We start from the raw sequence: 5,731 nt of genomic DNA, 5'->3' as shown, positions 1-5,731 counted from the left end.
GCGCATCTGGTCACAGTGCGCCATTACTAGTCTAAACTAGTAATGGCGCACCTGGCCTGTGTGCGCCATTAGTAGTTTTGCAGAAAAAAGAATAAAAAAACAACAACAGTAATGGCGCACGATCTGCCTCGTGCGCCATTACTAGTTAGAACTAGTAATGGTGCACTTCGACCAGATGCGCCATTAGAGTGTATGGAAAAATGGAAAAAACATTCAATATAGTGGCGCACCGTGTGCCTGGTGCGCCATTAGTGTCTTCCACACTAATGGCGCACCTCCAACCGGTGCGCCCTTTGTTTATAGTAGTGGCGCACTACTTACCTGGTGCACCATTAGTATCAATCCTATCTATAGCCCTTTTCCTAGTAGTGTGATATAAAGAATAATCATAACCATTTTGAGCTCCGGAGAATTGCTATCTCTGATGTTGCTTTGTTAGGTCAGAATTCTCGTAGTTTTTCTGGGACTTTTAAGTCTCCGCCATTCCTTTCCTTACTGGGACAATGCTTTAGTATTGATGTTCATCACACTTTGATTTATTTACAACTCAATAATTTAAAAAATAGGACTACATATGAATGCCTCTGGAAGTGTACCAGGATGCGCAATGATCTAGCGTAACATGTATAACAATGATGAATGGTGGCTTTGCCACAAATATCATCTCAGCTCTATATGATCATGCAAAATATGACAAGGAATGCTCAAGTTGTTGGAAATATGCCCTAGAGGCAATACTATTGTATTATTATATTTCCATTATTCATAATTAAGTGTTTATATTTCATGCTATAACTGCTATGATCCTGGAATATGTGATTCAGTGGAAAACTCATATGCACATGTGGAATAATAAACGGTCAAACAATAGGTTCCCGGCCCAACCTCTAGGACTGGCTCAAGTGTTGTTGGTGATCAAGTTTTTCGGATCTTAGGATATCCTTAGGTGCAATGATAGTCTTACAAACAACATTAAGGGTATGACGTTAGAAGAACGATCATATTGAATCGACCCAATCTTGTATGTTATACTTTGTGATCATATCATGTGAAATAATCTATTATAACACGAAGTGTTAGCATGTGTACTTTAGTTCCTCAGACCATGAGAGTGTCTCGGTTACTTCTTACCAGATAGTGGACTTTGGAGTTGCTCAAACATCATCTGTAACAAGGTGATCATAACGACAACTTTTAGGTTCACCGAAAAGTTTGACAAGTGAACGAACAGCTCGAGAGTGGGATTTTCTCCTTTGACAATGGAGATATATTATTAGGTCCCTCTCGGTGCGATGTCATCCAACATCGTCTGGCCATACATAGGTTACTACATCACGGGGATGCTGGAACACGTCAACGAGAAAGAAGAACAAAACCGGTAACGGGAGCAACGATATAGTGGGCATGGTGATGACCCAAGAGGATACCGATGCACACCGGGTTTTGTAAAGTATCGCGAGGCAAAGAGAACTTCACATGTTAACCAAAGGTTCACTCGAATATCATTCATGTAATCATAGGGACCGATATGGATGTCCATGGTTCCTCTATCGGTCATTGGACGAAGGGGTTTCGTTCATGTCTATGTTTTACCGAACCTATGTGGTCACAAGTTTAAGGTAATCATGATCTGCTGAGAGTTAGTGGAACGGGGATGATGAGACCATATTTGTGAAATATTTTAATTAATTGCCGGAATAGTTCTGAGAGGTTCCGGAAGCGTTTCGGGGTCACTAGAAGGGTTTCGGAGAATATCGGGTAATACCGGGTATTACCAATTAATTATATATAGGTGGAAAATGTTTTCGGCAATGTTAAATTTTATATAATGCTTTGAAAATGTTTAAAGTATTTTATATACTAATTAAAAATCAATGGGCCTTAAAAGGCCAAGAAGGGGAAGGAGACTTGAGCCATAAAGGCCCAAGTGGAGGTGGCGCCCCCCTTTCCTTGTGTGTGTGTGTAGGGGGGGGGGGAATCCTACTAGGGGTGGGAGTTAGATTACCCTCAGGCCGACGCACCAAAGTAGGCCTTCCTCCCTTGGTGGCTTCCCTCTCCTCCCACCTATATATATATACACACACACATACATACATCTGGGCTATTCTGTTACGCGTAACAGAATATTATTCTGTTACCCTCTCTGTACTGATGTCGTTCACAGTTTGGACTGATGTGTTTTTCAACAAGAACTGATCTTCCTGCGTGCACGATGGACGGAAACAGGGGATGCAACGTCGAGCTTCCGGTCGTTCTCCGGCGCGGTGCTGCGGGCCATTCGTTACTAGAGGAGACATGTAAGGGGTTCCGCACATGCGCGCGCTCAGCTGGATGTGTTTTGCGATCTGTAGTCACCGAAGGTGACGGCGTGTGCATTTTGGCGGCGGACGTGATTTTGGGCGTCAGTGTTTACTGTGTTGTTCGTGGGTCTCAATTTACGTCGTGTTTATCGTTTTTGCTTTTTCTGTTGTTTTACTTTCGAACTGGTGTTGCATGGAGAGATATAAGGACTGTATGAAAAGATTTGCGTTGTCAATTTTGCTTTTTTGAGTTGTTTCTACCCCGGATTCTCATGTTATTTTGTCGTTGGCGGAGGTTGTGTATGGCGGCTTACTGTAAGCTGCGATTTCTTGTAATCTGGTCAAACTGTGTAATTAAGTTGCGTGTTTTTCAGTGTTGTTTTGAATTGCTTCCGTATGTGTAGTTGGACTGCTTTGTGTCAAAGTTTTGTTACTGTGTGTTGACATCGGAGCCGCACTGATGGCTCTGCACTTTGATTATAAAGCCCGCGGCCTCTGTCACTTTCATTCTACGAGCTGCAACCAAAGAAAAGGGAGATGGATCCTGAGCTGGGAGAGGTTACAGGGGAGGAGGGGGACGCCATAGATGTGAGGGCTGCAGCAGAGGAGCAGAGGAGGAGGAGGCGCAGGTAGATGGCACGACGTGCTGTCGAGGAGGAACTAGAGGCAGAGTTCAACAGACGGCTTGCACGTGAGGTGATGGATACTTGCAACTCCAATGAATTGGAGCTTCTTTTCCCAGAGGTCAGGGGAAGGAACCATATTCAGATCATTAGTTGGGCTAGGGCGAGAGCAGCCACGGCTCCACATCCATCCACCAGGTCAAAATGGCATTGTTTCTTTGATCGCTATGACTGAAGTAGTGAATATTATGTTTTAAAGATTTTTGTGGTGAGGGAGCAGATGTTCGAATGACTAAATGAATTCAACTTTGTTTTTGTCTCTGAATGTGTTGTTTTGTCTGCATATGTTCGACATGTGCACCTTTGAACTGCTTGTTTTTCTGAAGTGGAACTGATTTGCGGTCAAATGTTGCATGGCTTGTGTAATAACTATTTCCTACCAGCTGGCTTCCCATCTGCCTATTTATTATTTTTATAATCTGCGAGTGTCCCTGACTATAAACGCTATCCATCTATGTGTGGTGTGTGGCCAAATCTCCCCCCTCCCTTTTCTTCCTTCTTCCAGAATCAGATCTAGGTTCCTCTCTCTTCTCTTTGTTGCCTTTTTCTCTGTTCCTGTGTGTTCGATGGAGGATTGTTCATGCGGATGCCTGGTAAAGATGGCGCGCATAGCTGACGGCTGTGTGTATGAGTCTGGTTTGGAGCTCACTTAGACTCAGCGGCGTGGGCAACTTTCTTGTTTGTTGTACGGCAACCATGGGCTTCGTACACCCTTTGTTTGTCGCCTGACGGATGGTGACTTGAAGGAATCATGGGTATGTGTTTCTATTCGTTTTGTTTTCTACTTTCTTGTTGGTTTCTGTTTGAAACCCATGCACTGGATCTGCAGTTTTGTCTTATGAATAGCTTGTCTATATTTTTTTAATTTGGTTTTGTTAGATTTTAACAGTATGGATTTCTGTGTGTATTTGTTCATTACTTAATAGTATTTTAACCATTTTTTGTATAATCCCTGATCTATTTATGAATAGATGTTTTTACTGTAGGTGTATTGATATGTATATTTTTCAGTTTAGTCAGTTCACATGTCTAGTTAGTTTTGTGTTATTGTTTTGGTTCAGATTTTTTCCATTTTAGTTTGTTATGCAAATCATTACTATATGTGTGTAAAAATTAAGTTATGTCAGGTGTTCATTTTGTTTTGTACTCCCATGCCCATTTGCAGAAAATGTCACCCAGGATCAGGATTGTTGCTCCTAGTTCCGGTGTTCTGAAGATGGAGACTTCAGACAAGAATGGGTATCAGTTGATGGATGTTGCCTACCACATCGACTTTGATGGTTGCATCAACCTAACTACTGGGTGGAAGGAGTTTGCGGCTGATTATGGATTTGAGGATGGTGATGTGGTTATGGTTATGTTCTTGAGATAAGACGACTCTCTGACATTCAGAATTTATGTGTTGTAGGTTTAAATATGGCAAATGACGCCGGCTGTGAGATTTGTGTGTGGTTGATTATGTTGCAGTATTTTTTCTTTTAAAACATTTGCATGTGAGATGGTTGAATTGATTGGTATTATCAGAATGGTATGGAACGAGTTATGTAATGTGTTTCCTATTGTTCTGCTCAATTATAACTGTTTTATTTATACATTCTTTATATTAGTACTGGAACAATTTCTATAGTTGAACTGATGGTCATCCTTTGTTTTGAGTGGTATATTTTTCATGTTCAAAACTCGTAGACGGTGCTATACACTGATGATTGTTTTAGAATCCCTTTTTGTTATTGAGTTTGCTGAACTTACATTCTGTTAATGATAGTACTGATCTATTTTAAGCTGTCAATTACCAATCAAATTTGTTTGTTGTATACTATTTTTTTCTTACTTTTTTACATTAATTTTGGAGCACTTTTTTTATTTTTTATAGATGAATAATGATAGTTTTGGTATTTTAAAAAATAAAAAAAATTAATCTTCGCTGCACAATACTTTTTTTTATTTGTACTTGAACCTTATGAATTGTAGTAGTTGAACTTTTTTGTAAATTCGTTTCTGAAATTTTTATTTACAGTCTTATATTTTTTTTACTTCTTACCATTAAGATGTGTTTGAACTTTTTACAATATTTTTGTTTATTAACTGATTTTTCTTGTGAGTTTTTTTTAAATTATTTTCATTTTTTATTTTTTGTCGTGCGTGATCTACTGGATTTTTGTAATGGGGTGAAGTACTTTGTTGGGCCATCGGCCTGGGTCGTTGTATTCGGCTCGGATAGCCTCTCTCGTGCGGCTGTGCAGCACGGCGTGCGCGTGAGCTATGTGTTTAGTCCCACCCGCTAGTCGAGGGGGCTCTAGACTTGTTTATAAGCGCAGCCGACGCTGATCAGTAGAACTCCTCTGAACACTTACCCGAGCGCTTATACACGACGCTCGCTCTCTCTCTCTCTCTTGACCTGTGGGCCCTGGACGTCAGGTCCTGCGGGTGTGCGGATTACTAGGGATTCGCCCACGGGCTCGAGTTCAAGTATCTAGCATTGCCAGGGCCTGCGCCTGTCCTTGGGCGGTCAATTTTTGTTGTTGTTGTTGTTGTTTTAGATCTAGTACTTGACTACACCAGTAAATTGGACTGTTACTTTTTTGTCCTTGGGTTTTCAGTTTTTTTCTTTTTCTTTTTTTTGTTTGTTTGAATATAGTACTGAGGGGCATAGTTGTACTGACACATCTTCCTTGTATGGACTTTGCCCCATTATCTATCTTAGGGGGTTTGGGTGCGTGGGGTGGGGTGGGGGGAAACAAAATAACC

The sequence above is a fragment of the Triticum dicoccoides genome, chromosome 4B (genome assembly GCF_002162155.2).
Source record: "Triticum dicoccoides isolate Atlit2015 ecotype Zavitan chromosome 4B, WEW_v2.0, whole genome shotgun sequence".
Taxonomy (NCBI): domain Eukaryota; kingdom Viridiplantae; phylum Streptophyta; class Magnoliopsida; order Poales; family Poaceae; genus Triticum; species Triticum dicoccoides.
Note: the sequence above shows the minus strand (reverse complement) of the source record.